The sequence below is a fragment of the Sus scrofa genome, chromosome 16 (assembly GCF_000003025.6).
Source record: "Sus scrofa isolate TJ Tabasco breed Duroc chromosome 16, Sscrofa11.1, whole genome shotgun sequence".
NCBI classification, from domain to species: Eukaryota; Metazoa; Chordata; class Mammalia; order Artiodactyla; family Suidae; genus Sus; species Sus scrofa.
The window spans coordinates 16,139,450-16,160,105 of NC_010458.4; positions in this window are offsets into that span (position 1 = coordinate 16,139,450).

The window sequence follows — 20,656 nt, forward strand, 5'->3', positions numbered from 1 at the left end:
TTAAAAAATATTTTAAGAGGTCTCTGAGCCTAGAAGTCCACATTACCGAGTTATATGTAAGTGAGGTATTAAGCACTATTTGAATAAATAAATACAGAAAAACTGGACCTGACTGATCAAATCCCTTTTCCCATTAATTACTGAACAACTAAAAGTAACTTGGCTTAACAATCAGAGATTGATATAAAATCCAGGGTGATATATTGTATTTAACATACTACCTGTAAGGATACTGTGTTACAAACCCCTCACAGCAGGTGCACTCCTCTTCAACTCCCCAAACAAGTAGAGCTGTAGCATACCATCCATTATAGGAACAGAATATGTACAATTTTAGTCAAGCTGTATCTCAGAAAGTTATTCTCAAAAGACTAGGAATAAAAAGGAAACTTCTGCAAAAACACAAATGTTACATCATTCTTAACAATAAAGGACTGCTTTTCCTCTATAACAGTTTTTCTCTAATAATAAGAATTGTAAATTTAAAAGTCTCCATTGCTTAAGAAAAACTCTTCTGAGAATATAAGATACTATTTGCAGAAAATTATAAGAAATACACACAATCACTAGTGTTAAATGCTAGAAATATGAGTTTGAAGGGGAAAAAAATAAAGCATGTGTAACACTGACTTAGGAAAAAAGGTCTCAGATGTGACACCAAAGGTATAAGTTAGAACTTTTAAAAAATGGTAAATTGGAATTCATTTTTTAAAAAATAAATCTTTGTGTCTCAAGATATAAGATTAAAGATATGAAAACACAAGCCACAGATTGGGAGAAAATATTTGTAAATTATGTATCTGACAAGAGATTTGTATCTAGAATATATTACTTACAACATAGTAATAGGAAACTCAAATGAAAATGGACAAAATATCAAATGTACTTTTCACCAAGAAAGATACATGCATGACTAATAAATTCAGGATAAGATGACAATCTCAATGCTTATTAGAGGAATGCAAATTAAGCCCACAATGGCAAATTTGTTGATACAATGAAAAAATAATAATACCAAGTGCTGGTGAATATGTGAAGAAATTGGGAATGCTTAGACACTGCTTTCGGGAATGTAAAATGCTACAGACATTTTGGTAAAAAGTCTAACAATTTCTTTAAAAGTTAAAGTTACCAAGTAATTCCACTCTTAGGAATCTACCCATAAGAAATGAAAACATATGTCCAAAGCAAGACTTAAGCTCATATTTGATAGAGTCATTGTTCATAATGGACCAAATTGTAAAAAAATTCAAGTGCCCATCACCTTGTGAATGCACAAATATAATGTGATGTATCTATAAAACAGAATACTATATTGAAATGTAAAAATTCTGACGCATGCTACAAATCTCAAAATATTTTTGCTAAATAGACTAAGCCAGTTACAAAAGAATATATACTCTATAATTACATTTATGTAAGCACTTTTCACTGTTCATAAAGTCAAATTTAAAAAGAAAGCAGAGTTGTGTTTTCCTGGGATGGAGTAAAAATTGTATATTATTTGCAAACAGGCTCCATGGAAATCTGAGGATGATGAAAATTTTTAAAAACCGAATTTTGAGAGTTCCCGTTGTGGCACAGTGGTTAACAAATCCGACTAGGGGCCATGAGGTTGCATGTTCGATCCCTGGCCTTGCTCAGTGGGTTAAGGATCCCAGCATTGCCGTGAGCTGTGGTGTAGGTCGCAGATGTGGCTCGGATCCCGCGTTTCTATGGTTGTGGTGTAGGCTGGTTGGCTACGGCTCCGATTAGACCCCTAGCCTGGGAACCTCCATGTGCTACGGGAACGGCTAAAGAAAAGGCAAAAAAAAAAAAAAAAAACAAAAAAAAAAAAGGAAAAAGAAAAACACTGAATTATGATAATCAATTATTGAGCAACTCTAGCATTTATTACAAAGTATTGAGTTGCTTAAAATATCTACTGCCATGTTAAGAGAACAAATTAAGCCAAGCCTAACAAAACCTCTTTAGGATATCATGGCACAGTTAACATGGCTGATAAGCTGTCTATACATGATGAACATAAAAGAAAATATGGAGTTAGTGGTTCTAGCCCACTTCACGATAGACTATCACAAACCTTGAGTATAATGACTCTATTTTCATTATGTAGTTAGTGGGGGCAAGTGCAAAAAATGCTGCTGGGGCCACTTAAAAAACTGTATTGAAACTTCCTTGAATCACCAACTGTGGGTATAGTAAGGAATAGAAATTGGGTTATTTATAACAGTTTTTGTTATTTTGAATGACTAAATGAAGCCTGGGTAGAACTGGGTTACACAATAGAGTACATTAATATTTTACAGGTGAAGAACCTGAGTGCATGAAGGAGATTGTCCAAGAACATATACATAGTAAGCAGCAGGACTAAAATTTGAACCCATGTAGTTTTAACCCCAAATCTTAGCGCTAATTTTATTTTGCTTTCTTTTATAGTCTTTAAAAATGGAAAGAAAAAGGCATGGATTTTTAAAGTTCATTTTTGAACACTGCATATGATGGTGTGGGAACAGAAATCATGAAAATCTCCTATGGGGTATATAGTCTGGCCTCTCATGGAATACACGTTGTAGCAGGAGATAGAAACAAACAAGAATCAACATGCAGGTTAATGTATATTTACAACCTTGTCACAAGTGCTTTGAAGAAGTCAGATAAAATTATGTATAATAAAAGGAGGAAATGACATATATAAAGAGGTAGCATTTTAGTGAACATCTGAATGATGAGAAGGAACTGGGCCTTTGAAGAGTGAGGCTGACAGATGAGCAGTGAGTTTCCCAATCAAAGGGAAGGGTATGTGCAAAAGCCCTGCATCCAGAATCATCACCAAAGGATGCTAACAAGCCTGGGTCAAGGGAAAGTATAGCATGAGAAGAGGCTGCAGAAGTAGACAGAAACCAGTTTTGCAGAGAGCTGCATGGATTCTGGAAATAATTTTATTCTATAATATATGTAAATTAATATGGAAAACATTTGAAAGTTTTATGCAGGGAAGACCCATAGTCTGATCTAGATTAAAATATTCTATTAAAGCTGAGTATATGCATATTCTATGACCCAGCACTCCCATACTGTATAAATATGCAAAAAATAAACCCCAAAAACCTGTACCCATGCACATGCACATTCACCACAGGATATATATTAAAAAATTGACAGCAATCTTATCTGTGAAAGCCAATAACTGGAAACCACCCAAATGTCCAGCATCACTAAAGTACATGAATAAATCATGTCATATTCATAGAACGAAATACTATGTATCAATAAAAATGGAAAACCACAACCATACAAAATGAAATGGATAAATCTCACAATATATTTTGTGAAAGAAGCTAGCCAAAAAAAAAAAAAAATACTAAAGATAGTGACTTATATAAGAATATAATGAACTCAGCTCCTTCCATGGTCACACTGAGTCTACAGCTAGGTATAGAACAATTTATTCCTGGGCAACAAGAAGAAATCCACACTAAAGTGGGTAGGAGAGGGTGGGACACAATCTCACCAAAAACTCCACCCCTGACACTATGACCCACAGTCAAGGAAAAACTCAAAACCCAGTACTTCTCCCTGGGGCATGTTGAGTTTGAGCCCCACATCAAGGACCTTAGTTTTTAAGACCCCAAAGAGGTCTAAGAGACAAGCCTCTAAAACAGCTTCCCCCCCCCAGAGCTTTCAATTATTATTTTTTTATTTTCATTTTTTAAAGTATTGAGTATGGTAGATTTTAATGTGATAATTTCTGCTATACAACAAAGTGACTTAGTTACATATGTACACAACATCCATTCTCCTTCAGATTCTTTTCCCACATAGATTATCACAGAATATCTGGTAGAGTCCTCTGTGCTATATATCAGCAAGACATCTAATTTTGACAATCAATGAGGCTTGTAGCCTGAGACCCACAGGACTGCAGTGATCTGAGAAAGGACTCTTACAGGCTTCATAAGCTTGGACTCACCTGCCCCAGTACCCACTTTAGAGGCAGCTGATCTTGCCCTGACTTAAATTGAAGGAGGCCTACCTGCTTATATTAAAGTATCTTCCTGAGAGGCAGGCATATAATTATAATGCACACATTTAGGAGCCTGCTGGAACACTCTCCAGAGATGTAGACTGGCAGGCGCCATTTTCATGACTTCCCTTCGCTGTGTTCCAGAGCAACAGCACCTCAGCCCTAAATTTTGTGGGTGCTGCCAGGGGACATTTCTTCATCACTTGGTTCTGGCAGCCAGTGGGGTATAAACTTGGGAATCCCACAGAATTATAGCCAACAGGAGAAAAAGTTCTTAAGCAGTAACTGTCTCCAGGGCAGAGAAAGAGGCAACAGATCAAAGAGCTTTTTCAGGGATGGAGGCCTATAAGCTAATCATCATGGCTGAGGCCTAAGGGGCAGGCTTCTAACAAACTGACTCTAGGGGCTGACTTCAGTCCTTTCTAGAGAGCTAAGAGGGTGGGGGATATCGCCACACTCTCCTTCAGCTTTGCCCTTGCTTACTGATAGCTTCCAGAGAAGAGCTTATATACTTGTGTGGATCCCCAATTTTTGTGACTGCTACTTAGGGAGACAATACCAGGTTGACTGGCTCTGGGGATCATCAGCCTTACACCTGAAGTTCCACATGATGTATATATTTGCTTCATTATTAAGCTGCTTTCTGAGGGTCTGGCTTCCAATCAGCCTGCTTCTAGGGGTAGAAGATCTTCCCCTAAAGGACACTGGCAAGTCTTGGCACATCCTCAACTACTGGGAACTATTAAAAATATAGTAGACCACTTGTAGAAACACAAAGGTTTGAGAGAACAACACAGAGCTGGGAAGTTTAAGCAATAAAGTTCATCTCCTACATAAGGCCACTCATCCAAGACTGGCTAAAGTGGCTATTTAATCTAAAAACCAACACAGAGAGTCAACAAAAGTGAAGAAACAGGGGAACATATTCCAAATGAATAAACAAGATAAAACCTCATGAAAACATGTTAATGAAAAGGAGGGAAGTTATTTACCTGATAAAGAGTTCAAAATAATGCTCATAAAGTTGTTCACATAATTAGCAGGAAGAATGAATGAAAACAGTAAGAACTTCAGCAAAGAGATGAGAGATGAAAGAAAGTACCAGATAAAAGTCACAGAGCTGAAGAATACAGTAACTGAATTGAAAAAAAACATACTAGAGGAATTCAACAGCAGACTAGATGAAACATAAGAAAATGAGGGGGCCTTGGAGCAAGAAAGCAAGGAAGTAAAATACACTTGATATCTGTGCACAGAAATGAATTTTACGTGACAGAAACAAATGCACCAGCAATTTATTGTTTTGTTTTGTTGTTTAATATTTACCAAAGAATTCCATAATTCACCCAGAAAAAGGCTAAATATTTAAGAATTTTAGAGCCATGGGTCCCAACGTTCTTTTTTGTGAGGACAGGCTCATTAAAGTCCTCCCAAGGAGTACTTGGTCTCTCTTCCAAAGTTCAGATATGGCCAAGGAGAGAAATGAATGAGGAGATTTCAGAGGCCAGAGCCAGAGTTCACAAAGGAAAGTGGACAAAGTGTTTCTTCCATTGAGCAGAATGAAAGTGAAATCAAGGTAATTCCTTCACCTCTAGTATGTGTATTTGGGAGTTTTATTAAAATCTCTTCCCTGTGGTATTTGATTTACAGCTGATATTGTATACATCCCATCCTTTGACTTCCCATATGGAAGCGATCACTTTGTGTATCCTGTGCCTGTTCCATCACAGAATTCTGTGTATTTATGCTGGAGAGGGGAAGAAAATTTGTCTTTTCAATTTGTAGTTCTCTAGACTAAAAGGAGTCATGTCTGGATATGATGGCAGCTAGAGGCATAGACTCTGACCAATAATCACTGACCAGATGGAACTTTACATTTTCTCTCTCAGGAAACTGAGAGTTCCATGTGTGAAAGTAGAATAAAATAATCTGGTAATAAAAATGTTCTGTCAAAGTTAATAAGATGTATTCAAAGCACTATCTCCTTGGGTGCACAGAAATCTGACCTTCCGAATCTTTCTTATAGTCAGACTGGAGATCATCTGATTAAATTCTGACTAGCGGAATATAGGCATAAGTGATATAAAACACTTCAGATTTACACCAAAAGTTTTGGATCATTGTGCAGCATTTCCTTGGCTCTTTTGCTCTTTGGTGGGGAGCAACAGAAAATTTCAGTCAACTGAAAGATAAGGAAGTAGAACTCACCCAACCAGATCAGGAAAAAAAAAAAAAAAGAGTTAGAAAAGTGAAGATAGCTTAAAGGATTTATGGGAAAACATTTAACAGACTACCATTTGTATTTTAGTTTTCCAAAAGGAGAATAGAGAGAGAAAGTTATAGAAATTTTATTTGAAGAAATAATGGTTAAAAAAATTCCCTAACCAAGGGAAGGAAACAGACATCCAGACCCAGAAAACACAAAGAGATCCAAAAAGATAAACCCAAAGATATCCACATCAAGATACATTGTAATGAAAATATCAAAAGTTAAAGACAAGGGGAGAATATTAAAAGCACATGAGAAACAACTTGTTATATAGAGGAGGACCCCCACAGGATTATCAGCAGATATTCTTTTTTTTTTTTTTTTTAGAACTTTTCAGGACAGAAATGAGTAGCACAGTATGCTCAAATTGCTGACAGAAAACTTTCAACCAAGAATAGTCAGCAAAGTTATCATTCAGAATTGAAGGAGATATAAATAAGAGTTTTCCAGACAAGCAAAAGATAAATAAGTTCATCATCACTAAATAAACCTTCAAAGAAATGTTATAGGAACTTCATTTGGCTGGAAAGAAAGAATATTAATTGGTAACAAGAAAACATGAAAGACTAAATCTCTTTGTAGGTAAATATATAGTAAAGGCAGGGGGTTAATCAACTACAATAATTAGTTACAGGGCACACAAAATACTACTCTAGATATAAGGACACAAACAGACCAAAAGAAAAGGAATGGAAAAAGACATTCCATATACATGTAAACCAAAAGAAAGCTGAAGTTGCTATACTTATATCATACAAACAGATTTTAAACAAAGATTGTCGTAAAAGAGAAAGATGGGCTCAGAAATTATCACAAACTTTTAACTCATCTATACTTCAAAAAAACTTTTAAAAATGGCAAAAAGAAGAAGATGGGCATTGCGTAGTAATAAGGGAATCAATCTAACAAGAGGCTATAACATTTGTAAATATTTATTCATTCAACACAGGTACCTAAAATGTAAATATTAGGACACCTAAAGTAAGAAATAGACAGCAATACAGTAATAGTAGAAGACTTTAATATCCCACTTACATCAATGGATAGATCATTGAGACAGAAAATTGAAAGGAAACATTATCCCTAAAAAAACACATTATACCAGATAGAGTTATCAGATTCAGATAGGCCATTCTATCAGAAAGGAACAGAATACACATTCTTCTAAAGGGCTAATGAAATATTTTCTGAGATAGCTCATATGTTAGGCCCCAAAACAGGTCTTAATAAATTTAAGAGGATTAAAATCATATCAATCATCTTTTCTGACCACAATAATATAAGGCTAGAAATTAATTACATTAAAAAATAGAAAATTTACAAACATGGAGATTAACAACATGCTACTAAACAACACATTTGTCAAAAAATAAGTCAAAAGAAAAATCCAAAAAATACCTTGAGACAAACAAAAATGGAAATATGCCAAAATTTCTGGGAGGCAGTAAAGGAATTACTAAAAGGGAAGATCATAGCTATAAATGTCTACCTTAAGAAACAAGAAATGTCTCAAATGCACAACCTAACTTTACACATTAAGGCAATAGAAAAAGAAGAATGAAGTCCAAAGTTAGTAAAAGGAAGGATATAACAAAGGTTAGAGCAGGATTAAATGAGATAGTAAAAAGACAATGGAGAAGACCAATGAAAATAACATCTATTTTTCTGAAAAGATAAACAAAATTGACAAGCTTTTACTAGATTTACCAAAAAAAAGAAAGAATTCAAATAAGAAATCAGAAATGAAGTAGGAGATACTACAAGTGATATCCCAGAAATACAAATAATCATAGGACACTACCGTTAACAATTTTATGTCCCCATATTGCACAATCTCAAAGACACAGATAAATTCCTAGAGATACACAACCTATCAAGATGTAATTAAGATGAAATAGAAAATCTGAACTGATTTATTACTCTTAAGGATATTGTATCCATAAGGATAAAACCTCCCAACAAGCAAAAATCCAGGTCAAGACCAAACATTCAAATGAATTAATACAAATCCTTCTCAATCTCGAGGAGGGAACTCTTCCAAACCAACTTTATAAGGCCAGCATTACCCTGATACCAAAACCAGACAAGGGTCCCATAGGGAAAAAAGAAAAAAAAAATATATATATATATATACACCTAATGAACACAGGTGCAGAAATCCTCAACAAAATACTAACAAACCAAATCCAACAATACAGTAAAAAGATAATACACCATGATTAAGTGGGATTTTTTCCAGGGATGTAAGAATGGTTTAACATACACAATCAGGGTGATATTCCACATAAAACAAAATGAAGGCTCAAACTCTTATTGCCTCAATAGATACAGAGAAGGTATTTGATAGAATTCAACATCACATTATGATAAAAACTCTCTACAAAGCATGTATGAAGTATGCTATATCTCAAAAAGGTCATATATGCCAAGCCCACAGCTAACATCATCCTCAAGAGATAAAAATTGAAAGATCTTCTTCTAAGATTAGAAACAGGATAAGAATGCCCACCCTTTTCATTTCATTCAAGATAGTATTGGAAGACCTTACCAGAGAAATTGGGCAAGAAAGATTAAAGCAATCAAAATTGGAAAGGAAGTAAAATGGTCACTATTTACAGATGGCATTTTATATATAGAATATCCTAAAGACTACTTAAAATTATTAAAGCTAATAAATGAATTCAGTAAACTTGCAGGATACAAAATTTGTAAATAAATACCTGTCAAATTTCTATGCATTAATAATGAAATATCAGAAAAAGACATAAAGAATATAACCACTTACAACTGCATAAAAAAGAACAGAATACCTATGAATAAATTTAACCAAGAAAATGAAAGACAAATTTATTTAAAACTACTGAGGCATTAGTGATATAAATGGGATAAGGTACAAATAAATGGAAAGATGTTCTTCCATTGTCATGGACTGGAATTATAAATTTTGTTAAAATACCCACACTATCCAAGAAATCTACAGATTCAATGCCATCCCTATCAAAATTCCAGTGGCATTTTCATAGAAATACAACAGGTAATCCTAAAATTTTTATGGAACAAAAAAGAGCTCAAATAACTAATGCAATATGGAGAAAAAGAAATTGGAGTTCCCACTGTGGCTTAGCAGGTTAAGACCCAATGTTGTCTCCATGAGGATGGGGGTTTGATTGCTGGCCATGCTCATTGGGTTAATGATCTGGCATTACCAAAGAGCTGCAGTGTAGATCACATATGTGTCTTGGATCCAGTGTTACTATGGCAGTGATATAGGCCTCAGCTGCAGCTCTGCTTTAACCCCTCACCTATGAACTTCCATATCCACAGGTGCGGCCATAAAAAGAAAAAAAAAAAATCCACAAAGTGGATACCTCACAATTTCTGATTTCAAACAGCATTACAAAGCTATAGTAATTAAAACAATATGGTATTGGTATAAAAAATGATGCATAGATCAATGGAACAAAATGGAGTCCAGAAATAAATCTATACATATGTCATCAAATAAAGGAACCAATAATATACAATGAATAAATGGTGCTGTGTAAACTGGACAGCCACATGCGAAAGAATGAAACGTAACTACTATCTTACACTATACACAGAAATTAACTCAAAATCAATTAATGATTTGAATATAAGACCTGAAAGCTTCTAGAATAAAACATAGGCAGTAAAGTCCTTGACATAGATCTTGGCAAAGATTTTTTTGATTTGACACCAAAAACAAAGACAACAAAAGCAAAAATAAACAAGTGGGACTACATCATAGTAAAAAGTTTCTGTACAGCAAAGGAAACCATTAACAAAAGGAAACCATTAACAAAATAAAAGGCAAACTACTTAATAGGAAAAAAAATTTGGAAATCATATATTGGATAAGGGTTAATATCCAAAATATACCTAGAAATCATACAGCTCAATAGCAAAAAAACAAACAATTTGATTAAAAATGGATGGAAGACCTGAATAGATATATTTCAAAAGAAGATGGCCAGCAGGTATATGAAAAGATGCTCAACATCATTAATTATGAGGGAAATGCAAATCAAAATCACAATCAAATACTTCATATCTGTCAGAATAGCTATTATCAAAGAGGCAGGAAATAACAAGTGTTGGTGAGAATGTGGAGAAAAGGGAAAATTTGTGCACTCTTGCTAAAAATGTAAATTGGTTTGGCCAATATGGAAAACAGCATGGAAGTTTCTAAAAACATTAAAAATATAATTGCCATATGTTCCAGCTGTTTTACTTCTTGGTGTGTATCTAAAGTAAATAGAAGCCCGTATTTGAAAAAATATATGCCCTCCTGTGTTGACTGTAGCATTATTTACAATAGGCAACGTATGGAAACAAACCAAGTGTCCAATGATGGATGAATGGATAAAGAAGATATGATATATATGTGTGTGTTGGAAAATTATTCAGCCATAAAAATGGATAAAGTCTTGGCAGTGGCAGCCACATGGATGAACTTCAAGAGCATTATGCTAGATGAAATAAGTCAGATCCAGAAGGACAAATACCAAATACCATGTGATCTCCCTCATATGTGGAAACAAATAAAAAGGAAGAGAACAGACCGGTTGTTACCAGAAGCACGGGGTAAAGAGTCGATGAATTAGGTAAAAGGGGTCAAAGGTTAAAAAAAAGGAGAAGAAGAAAAAGAGTATTCACTATTGTTGTTCTAGGCATGTAACTATGAAAAACAGATAAAACAAAACTATGTCATTAAATTTAGATCATGTTTAATCTTTGGTAGCATAGGAGTTCTGGGATGCTGTAATGTTCAGTTTCTTGATCTAGGTTCTATATATACGAGTTTATTAAGTGAATGTATCTCAAGCTCTATATTTATGTTAATTTCAATGTATTACATTTCAATAAAATGGGACAATTGTTAAAAATGAAAGCTTAAAACACTTTAAATGATGAGTTATAGAAAAATTTAAAACAAATATTGAAACCTCTAAAGAAAGAACAAGAGGGAATTATCTATAAATTAACTATTTACAAAGTTAAATGCATTGTACATAAATGATAGATGGACTCAGAGATAAATGGATGGATAAATAGAGGCAAAGAATGATGTATAGAGACAAAAGGACACATATACACTGGGTCATGAGTTAAGATGTATTTCTTAATGTGAATATGTGGGGTTTAATAAAAAAATTCTATATAATCTTCACTTAAAGTATTCCTCCTTAATTTTTTTTATTTTCTTCCTCTACCTTGCTTTTGGTTTTTTTTTCACTTGTTTTTCTTATACTTTCTTAATGTTGTATGTTTATTTACATGAGGTACTTTATTCTTAACATAGGTATTTATGGCTATAAATTTTACACTAGAGAAATTCTTTACCAGCACCCTATAAATTTTGGTACGTAATTTTAAGTTGCAATGTTTAAAGCTATGTTACTAAATAATAGAAAGAAAAATAATATGCTTTAAATACAATTTATTAAGAATATTTAATTACTGAATCATGAAGAGAAATACAAAAAAAGCACCTAAAATGATAACAAAATGATTAATAGAGGAAGACGGCAAGATGTCAGAAGAGTAGGGGGACATGCTCGCCCTCTCCCACAAACACAACAACAACAAAAAAAACACATCTACAGGTTAAACGACTCACACAGAATAGCAATTAATCACTGGCAGAAGAACCTAAACTCCAATAATGGAAAGAATCTCGTGACATAACTGGGTAAAATGAGAAAAGAGGAGAGTAGGAGAAGGGGAATCGGGGCTGGATGGGCACGCCTAAAAGGGAACTGTGGAGGAGAAAGGGATCTCACACCCTGGAAAGTCACCTATTTGACAGAAAGATCAACCAAATCAGAGGGATCTACAGATGCAGAGAAGAGCACAGCAGTAAGTCTGAGATCTGAAGAGCAGAGTGCAAACCAAACAGATCATGTGAACTACTGGCATAGTCACCAGAAACCGAGATGCTTGGGTGGGGGTTGGGCACTGAGACATTGGCTCTGTAGGTTAGTCCTGGGAGCAAGCTGGGGTGGGTGGTGTGGAGACTGCTCAGGGAACTAGGAACCAGTAGGTTGGGTTGGCAGGGCAGAGACTGCCCTGGGGGACTAGGAAGCAGTCTGTTGGGTTGGCGGGGCAGAGACAGCCTGGGAGACTAGAAAGCGGAGCATTGCTGGTGAAGGGAGCAATACGCTAAGGGCTGGGGAGTAGAAAGCCACATCAGCGGGAACCTGGGAGAAGAGCTGGATCTGCAGGAGAGACAAGGCACCAGTGTTGGGAAGGGGTAAGGAGGAGGGTGGGGCTATCATAGAATACTCCCCACACCACAGCAAGCTCACTTGCCTGCCAGCTATCAGAAAGCTGTGCTTCCCAGTGCATTACCCCTCCCCCTACCACATGCACCAGACCTGAGGCTGCATGTCATCCCAGAGGGCTGGCCTCACCATTTGTGGGAAGCCGACCACCACAGGGGCTTTCCCTGCCCTGGCCTGCCTGCCCTCTAAAGGGGCTACACTCCTGCAGAGCAGCGCCCAGCAACACCAGCCCCCTGGAAAAGGCCCACAGCCCAGAAAAGCTAGAACAAGCTTGGGCCAGCCTTACAAAAATCTTCCTCCATTGCAGGGCAGTCCTGCCAGTTCTGGCTGCCCTGGGGAAGAGCCCCTTGGGTTCTCAGTGGCCCAACTAGCTTCTCCCAACCTAGAGGGGTGCAGCACTCCTGTGGAACATATGTCCAGGACCACCAGCACCCTGGAAGAGCCCCACAGCCCAGAAACACCAGGGCAAGCTCTGCCTGGCTGCATGAAATCTGCTTCCATCACAGTGTGGACCTCCCAGTTCTGTCTGCCCTCAGGAAGTCCTCCTTTGCTTCAGAGAGACCCTGTTAGCCCCACCCACCCTCAGGAAAAGCCATGCTGACTCAAAGAAGACCGACCAACAACAGCAGCCCTCAGGAAACATTCCAAAGCAGTTCCAAGGCAAACACTGTCTGGCCACAGGAAGTACAACTCCACCAAGTAAAGGAAAAAAACAAGAAAGATGAAAAAGCTGAGAAACCACCCCCAGTAAACCAACATAGAACTCACCTAAAACAGTCAACAATGAAACAGATCTCTGCAGTCTGACAGACCTGGAGTTCAAAAGAGAAACAGTGAAAGTACTGAAGGAATTAAGAGAAGATATGAACAGTAATGCAGACACCCTCAGAAAGGAACTAGAAAATATAAGGAGGCACCAAGAAAAACTAGAACGTTCATTTGCAGAGATACAAACTGAGCCAAGGGCAGTAAAAACCAGAATGAATAATGCAGAAGAACAAATTAGTGATGTGGAAGATAGAATAATGGAAATCACCCAAACAGGACAGCAGACAGAAAACCAAATGAGGAGTTCCCGTCGTGGCGCAGTGGTTAACAAATCCGACTAGGAACCATGAGGTTGCAGGTTCGGTCCCTGCCCTTGCTCAGTGGGTTAATGATCCGGCGTTGCCGTGAGCTGTGGTGTAGGTTGCAGACGCGGCTCGGATCCCGCGTTGCTGTGGCTCTGGCATAGGCCGGTGGCTACAGCTCTGATTCAACCCCTAGCCTGGGAACCTCCATATGCCGTGGGAGTGGCCCAAGAAATAGCAACAACAACAACAAAAAAGACAAAAAAAAAAAAAAAAAAAAAAAAAAAAGAAAACCAAATGAAAAAATATGAAAGCACTATAAGAGACCTTTGGGATAATATAAAGCAGGCCAATCTATGCACAATAGGAATTCCAGAAGGAGTAGAAAAAGATAAGGGGATGGAAAATATATTTGAGGAAATTATCGCTGGAAACTTCCCAAATCTAAAGGATAGTGAGTTCAAGATTCAGGAAGCACAGAGGGCCCCAAACAAGTTGAACCCAAATAGACCCACTCCAAGACACATTATAATAAAAATGGCAAAATTTAATGATAAAGAGAGGATCCTAAAGGCAGCAAGAGAAAAGCAAAATGTTACAAATAAGGGAACCCCCATAAGGTTATCAGCTGATTTCTCTTCAGAAACTCTACAGGCCAGGAGGGAATGGCAAGAGATATTTAAAGTGCTAAAAGGAAAAATTATGCAACCTAGAATACTCTATCCAGCAAGGATATCATTTAAAATAGAAGGGGAAATAAAAATATTTTCCAACAAACAAAAGCAAAAAGAATACAGCAATACAAAACCCGGGCTAAAAGAAATATTGAAAGGGCTTCTCTATACCAAAAAGAAAGGAAGGAAAGAAAGGGAAAAAAAAAAGGAGGAAGAACTAGGATTGAGGAAACCACAATCAGAGAGCAGTCACTCAAATAAGCCAGCATACAGATTTAATCATGAGCATGTTTAAAACAAAATAAAATTAAAAAGAATAAAAGAGTCATCAAAATTGTAAAATGTGGGTGAGGGAAGTAAGGAAACAAATAGATTCTTTTTTTAAATTAGTTTCTTTTCTTTTTTTTTCTCTATCCCCCTTTTTTTTGTTTCTCTTCTTAATTTTAGTATATTAATGAAGTGTTTGAACCTACAGGATCATCAGGCTAATACACACAATTATAGGAAGGGGTTAGCATACTTAAAAAACAGGGCAAGCACAAACCAAAACCAAACATTGCATTCACAAAAAATGAAAAGAAAAACACTCAAGCAGAAAATAATTGGAGACCATCCAACCAAAAAAAGGAAAGGAAGAATGGAGAATCATAGAATCAATTGGAACACAAGGTTTAAAATAGCAATAAATAATCATCTCTCAATTATTACCTTAAATGTCAATGGACTGAATGCTCCAATCAAAAGACACAGAGTGGCTGAGTGGATAAAAAAGCAAAAACCTTAAATCTGCTGCCTACAAGAAACTCACCTTAGGACACAGGACACATATAGATTGAAAGTGAAGGGGTGGGAAAAAATATTTCATGCCAATAGACATGACAGGAAAGAAGGAGTTGCAATACTCATATCAGACAAAGTAGACTTTAAAACAAAAGACATAAAGAAAGACAAAGAAGGACACTATTTAATGATTAAGGGATCCATTCAAGAAGAGGATATGCCTGTAAATATATATGCCCCAAATATAGGAGCAGCCAAATACATACAGCAAATATTAACAGACATAAAGGGAGAAATTGATGGGAATACAATCCTAGTAGGAGACTTTAATACCCCACTCACATCAATGGACAGATCCTCTAGACAGAAAACCAATAAAGCAACAGAGATCCTAAAGGAAACAATGGAAAAATTAGACTTAAATGGCATCTTCAGGACACTACATCCCAAAAAATCAGAATACACATTCTTCTCAAGTGTGCATGGAATATTCTCAAGAATCAACCGCATATTGGGACACAAAGCTAACCTCAACAAATTTAGGAGCACAGAAATTTTTTCAAGTATCTTCTCTGACCACAATGGTATGAAACTAGAAATCAACCACAGGAAAAAAAATGAGAAAAAAACTACTACATGGAGACTAAACAACATGCTACTAAAAAAACCAATGGGTCAATGAGGAAATTAAGAAGGAAATTAAAAAATACCTTGAGACAAATGATAATGAAGCCACAACCTCTCAAAATCTATAGGACACTGCAAAAGCAGTGCTCAGAGGGAAATTCATAGTGATACAGTCATTCCTCAAAAAACAAGAAAAATCTCATATTGACAATTAACCCTCCACCTAAATGAATTAGAAAAAGAACAAAAAAGACCTAAAGTCAGCAGAAGGAAGGAAATTAAAAGATCAAAGAGGAAATCAGCAAAATGGAGATTCAAAAAACAATAGAGAAAATTAATAAAACTAAGAACTGGTTCTTTGAAAAGGTAAACAAAATTGACAAACCCCTGGCTAGACTCACTAAGAAGAGGAGAGAAAGAACCAAAACAAACAAAATTAGAAATGAAAAAGGAGAAATCACAATGGATACAGCAGAAATACAAAATACTATAAGAGAATACTATGAACAACTGTATGCCAACAAATTTGACAATCTGGAAGAAATGGACAATTTTCTAGAATCTTACAGCCTGCCAATACTGAATCAAGGAGAAACAGACCAATTGAACAGACCGATCACTAGAAATGAAAATGAGTATGTCATAAAAACATTCCCTACAAATAAAAGCCCAGGACCAGATGGCTTCACAGATGAATTCTACCAAATATACAAAGAGGATCTGGTGCCCATCCTCCTTAAACTTTTTCAAAATGTTGAAGAAGAAGGAACACTCCCAAAGATATTCTATGATGCCACCATCACCCTAATTCCAAAACCAAAGATACCACCACAAAAGAAAACTATAGGCCAATATCTTTGATGAATATAGACGAAAAATTCTCAACAAAATTTTACCCAACTGAATCCAACATATCAAAAAGATCATACACCATGACCAGATAGGGTTCATACCACATGCAGAAGGATGGTTCAACATACACAAATCAATCAATGTCATACACCACATTAACAAAAGTCAAAAACCATAAGATCATCTCAATAGATGCAGAAAAAGCATTTGACAAAGTCCAACATCCATTCATGATCAAAACTCTCACCAAAGTGAGTATAGAGGGAGCATTCCTTAACATAATCAAAGCCATTTATGACAAACCCACAGCAAATGTAATACTCAATGGAGAAAAACTGAAAGCCTTCCCACTAAAATCTGGAACAAGACAGGGGTGCCCACTCTCACCACTGCTATTCAACACAGTTTTGGAAGTCCTAGCCACAGCAATTAGACAAACAAAAGAAATAAAAGGCATAAAAATAGGAAGAGAAGAGATAGAAGTGTTACTGCATGCAGAAGACATGATACTATACCTAGAAAACCCTAAGGACTCAACCCAAAAACTACTTGAACTGATCAAAAATTCAGCAAAGTAGCAGGATATAAGATTAGCATGCAGAAGTCAGTCGCATTTCTGTATACCAGCAATGAAATATTACAAAAGGAATACAAAAATATAATACCTTTTAGAATTGCACCTCACAAAATCAAACACCTCGGAATACACCTGACCAAGGAGGTAAAGGACCTATATGCCGAGAACTATAAAACTTTAATCAAAGAAATTAAAGAAGATGTAAAGAAATGGAAAGATATTCCATATTCATGGATTGGAAAAATTAATATTGTAAAAATGGCCATACTACCCAAAGAAATCTACAGATTCAGTGCAATCCCTATCAAATTACCCATGACATTTTCCACAGAACTAGAACTAACAACCCAAAAATTTACATGGAACCACAAAAGATCCAGAATTGCCAATACAATCCTGAGGAACAAAAACCATGTAGGGGGCATAACTCTCTCAGACTTCAAGAAATACTACAAAGCCACAGTCATCAAAACAGTGTGGTACTGATACCAAAACAGACAGACAGACCAATGGAACAGAATAGAGAACCCAGACATAAACCCTGACGCTTATGGTCAATTAATCTTTGACAAGGGAGGCAAGAACATAAAGTGGGAAAAAGACTGTCTTTTCAGCAAGCATTATTGGGAAACCTGGACAGCTGCATGCAAATAAATGAAACTAGAACACACCCTCACACCATGCACAAAAATAAACTCAAAATGGCTGGAAGACTTAAATATAAGATAAGACACCATAAAACTCCTAGAAGAGAACATAGACAAAACACTCTCTGACATCAACCTCAAGAATATTGTCTCAGGTCAGTCTCCCGAAGCAATAGAAATAAGAGGAAAAATAATCCAATGGGACCTAATCAAACTGACAAGCTTTTGCACAGCAAAGGAAAACAAAAAGACAACTTCCAGAATGGGAGAAAATAGTTTCAAATGATGTAACAGACAAGGGCTTAATCTCTAGAATATATAAGCAACTGACACAACTCAACAGCAAAAAAGCCAATCACCCAATGGAAAGATGGGCAAAAGACCTGAATAGACTGTTCTCCAAGGAAGATATACAGATGGCCAACACACACATGAAAAAATGCTCAACATCACTGATTATGAGTAATGCAAATCAAAACTACCATGAGAAACCAACCTCAAACCAGTCAGAATGTCCATCATTAATAAGTCCACAAATAATAAATGCTGGAGGGGGTTGTGGAGAAAAGGGAACCCACCTGCACTGTTGGTGGGAATGTAAACTGGTACAGCCACTGTGGAGAACAGCATGGAGGTAACTTAGAAGACTATAAATAGAACTACGATATGACCCAGCAATCCCACTCTTGGGCATATATCTGGACAAAAGTTTCCTTGAAAATGACACATGCACTCGCATGTTTGTTGCAGCTCTATTAACAATAGCCAAGACATGGAAACAACCCAAATGTCCATCAACAGATGATTGGACTAGGAAGAAGTGGTATATATACACAATGGAATACTACCCAGACATAAAAATGAACAGCATGTTGCCATTTACGGCAACCTGGATGGAACTAGAGACTCATACTGAGTGAAGTAAGTCAGAAAGAGAAAGACAAATACCATATGATATCACTTATAACTGGAATCTAATATATGGAACAAATGAAACTTTCCACAGAAAAGCAAATCATTGACTTGGAGAATAGACTTGTGCCAGCCCGAGGGGAGAAGGAAGGAGTGGTTGGGATTGGGAGCTTGGGGTTATCAGATATGACTTGGAATGGATTTACAATGAGATCCTGCTGAGTAGCATTGAGAACTCTGTCTAGATATTTACATTGCAACAAAAAAAAAAGGGTTGAAAAAAAAATGTATACATGTAAGTGTAACTGGTTCCCCATGCTGTACAGCAGAAAAAATATATATTAAAAAAGATTAATAAATAAAAAAGATATACTAGTCAGGTATTATTTATGAGGCTGCTAAATATATGAAAAGAAATTAATAACAGAGGTGAATTCACACACACACACACAAACACATACTCAGTATCACAAAAGTTCTATCTTTTAAAAGAGTACAATATAGTTTGACTAAAATACAACTTGGTAACTTACTAGCTAAGTCCAGACATATGACGGAAAAATACTGTATCTCTGTATTCGGTCTAAAAGAAACAATTTGAGACAGTTTATTCTGACTTTAAAAATGTGCCCTATCTTCAGAGATTTTAGAATAAATCAAATGAATTCTCAGGACATTAGCCCTGTGATTGAAATTCCTACATCTCTACAGGAAGTTTATTTTCCTACAAAAAGTTCAAGTGATAAATAATTTTTAATAACTGGTGGCTTAGCACTTTTTGACCCTTGCTGTTTTTTAATAGTTTGCATTTTCCCTAAAGGAAGCATCATATTGTTGCCTTTTTTCTCCTCAAAATACAGTACTGTTTTTTCTTTTCAATATTATATAAGTCTCTGGAGAGGTTTATGAGCTATTTTAGAAACTAATGAGTACATATTTTCTTCCATAGTTTATTTTTTGTCCCTAATGGATACATAATTATACTTTAGGGTGTGTTTTTGCAAGCCACAGGTCAAAAAAAAAAGCTGATTATTTATTTAATAAAGTGAATTGAGCATATAACATGTCAAAGAAATAAAGAGAAAAACACCCTTTTCTCTGGCTTTTTTTGGACCTTCAGTCCTCCTTTATTCAATTCATCTTGGTAAAGAGGTTGAGTTTTCTTTTTAGCAAATTTGCAGTAAGGAACTTGAAACTTCTCTCTTCCTCCCTTTTGAATAAGTTGAGATAATGTAGAGAATAAGTGTAAGCTTAATGGTAAAGGCAATTCCTTTATCAAGTGACGCATAAAGTGTCCCAATGTAACCAATGGGGTGTGTGTCTGATATGGGGGAGTCCACATTAGACATCTCATTCTTATCCTGCCCCTAAATCATATGCTCTTATACATATTCTGTGATGGAACTGGTATTTTGACTCCCATTGACTGACTCTTTGGGTTATCTCCCAACTGATTTAGAACTGGGTTGGGGAGAGAGAAAGCTATAATTTATTGGGAATATTTTCATAGCAGCATCTGCTAAATTGACTGGGGATTTTGAAAAATAGTAATCAGAAGATGTAAATATAATTAACAAATATCAGCACAATCAAGATAAGTGATTTTAATTATTTATTGTTTGAGCAGCATAAAAAGCTACTTTAAAAAAACATTTTAAAAATCAAAGTAGAGTTTGATATCTAATATATAAATTAAAAGTCTACAATATAGTATTCAGAGTTTTTAAAGATTATACTCCATTTACAGTTATTATAAAATATTTACTATGTGACTTTAAGAGTTAGTCCTATAGTACTAAAACAAGAAGATTTATTTATTGGTTTTAGTTTTGTTTGTTTTTACCTCCATCGTTTACAATGCATGATATCATGACTGGCTGATGTAGTTCGGTTGTGTGGCATCAGCCTTTGACACT